The following is a 1,909-nucleotide window of genomic DNA, read 5'->3' as shown; positions in this document are numbered from 1 at the left end:
GTTCAAAGGGGAGGAGAGTCACGCAGCCCTGGTCCAGTGAGGTCTGCCCAAGGCCAGAGTTCTTGTTCTTGGTTCCCTTTGGTCCTGACAAAGCAGCAGGGGCTTGGGGACAGGCAGGAGGGGTAGGGAGGCAGAGCTGGTCTCTCTCTACTCTCCGCTCCAGTGCCATGGTGTCCAGGGGCTCCAGTAGCTGAGTAAGCTCCATACCCCCTTCCATGTGCCCCTCACATTGGTTAAACGTTTTGCCCACTGCTCTTGTAAATCTTTAAACAGTCTGATGACTAATTACCCTGAACCAGGGGTTCACTTGAGAGCACCTGGTGCCTGAGGCCAGAGTACTCTCTCCCTTATACCCCAGACCCCCTCCCCCACAAATCCCCATCCCCAAGAGATACACAGACATGGCCTGCCAGATGTATAGAGAGATGTATTGACACTGCCTGACAGATGCAGACATGGGCCTGGCCATCATGGTCATGGAAGACTTACTCTGTTCTGGGCTGTGGGCCACAGCAGCCCTGTCCACTGTAACCTGTCCACTTGACTCAGCTGGCTAGCAAGCGTGACAACCCGACTAACCCCTGGGACCCACAAGGTAGATGAGAGAACAGACTTCCCGAAGTTGTCCTCTGATCTCCATACAGGAGCCACTGGAGAGCTCTCTTTCTCACCAACACATACCCACACAAATAAATAAAAATTCAAGATGTGGGGGCTGGAGAGATGGCTCAGAGGTTAAGAGCACTGGCTGCCCTTCCAGAGGTCCTGAGTTCAATTCCCAGCAACCACATGGTGGCTCACAACCGTCTATAATGTATTCCAGTGTCCTCTTCTGGTGTACAATGCAGGCATACATGCAGGCAGAACACTGTATACATAATAAATAAATCTAAAAAAAATTCAAGATGTGTTTTTTTTTCTTTTTTTTTTCTGAGACAGGGTTTCTCTGTAGCTTTGGAACCTGTCCCGGACTAGCTCTGTAGACCAGGCTGGTCTCGAACTCACAGATATCCACCTGGCTCTGCCTCCCGAGTGCTGGGATTAAAGGCATGTGCCACCACCGCCTGGCTCAAGATTTGTTTTTAAAAATTCAAATGAGAGCCTAACATGGCAGTGTATATGACCATGATCCCAGAATTGGGGAAGTGAAGGCAGAAAGATCAGGAGTTCAAGGTCATCCTCAGGTACAGAAGGAGTTTGAGGGAGGCTAGCCTGGGCTACATGAGACCCTGTGCAAAAAAAAAAAAAGTAACTCTCAAAAAACCCCCAAATGGTCAGGTGATAGTGACACATGCCTTTGATCCCAGGACTCAGGATGCAAAGGCAAGAGGATCTCTGTGAGTTCGAGGCCAGCCTGGTCTACAGAGTGAGTTCCAGGACAGCCAGGGCTACACAGAGAAACATTGTCTTAAAACAAAACAAAAAACAAAAACAATACCAAACAAACCAACCAAACAAAAACCCACCACTGAACTGGGCATGGTGGCACACACCTTTAATTACAGCACTCAGGAGGCAGAGGCAGGTGGATCTCTGTATAAGGTCAAGGCTAGCCAGGGCCTCATAGCTAGAGCTGTTTCAAATAAAATGAAACAAACAAACCCCAAGCCTCAAACAAACTAACAAAATATGTGCTCCCCCTCAACAAAACAAAACAAAAACAAACAAACAAAAAAGACCCAAAATTCTAACAAGGAGCTCATGCACTTGGCAGGCTGAGGCAGGAGGATCACTGGAATTCAATGTCAGTCTGGGCTACAGAATGAGATCCTGTCTCAGGACATATAAATAAAATGTAAATGACGGACATAGCTCTGGGGAGAGTGTCTGCTCCCTGTGTGTCTGGCCACCCGCCGTGTGAGCCCCAACAGAGCAAAAAGAAAAGAAAGCCCCGACAGGCTTTCCCTCC

Source organism: Onychomys torridus, chromosome 16 (assembly GCF_903995425.1).
Source record: "Onychomys torridus chromosome 16, mOncTor1.1, whole genome shotgun sequence".
Lineage (NCBI taxonomy): Eukaryota > Metazoa > Chordata > Mammalia > Rodentia > Cricetidae > Onychomys > Onychomys torridus.
The sequence above is the reverse complement of the archived record's forward strand: the minus strand, read 5'-3'. Positions refer to the sequence as shown.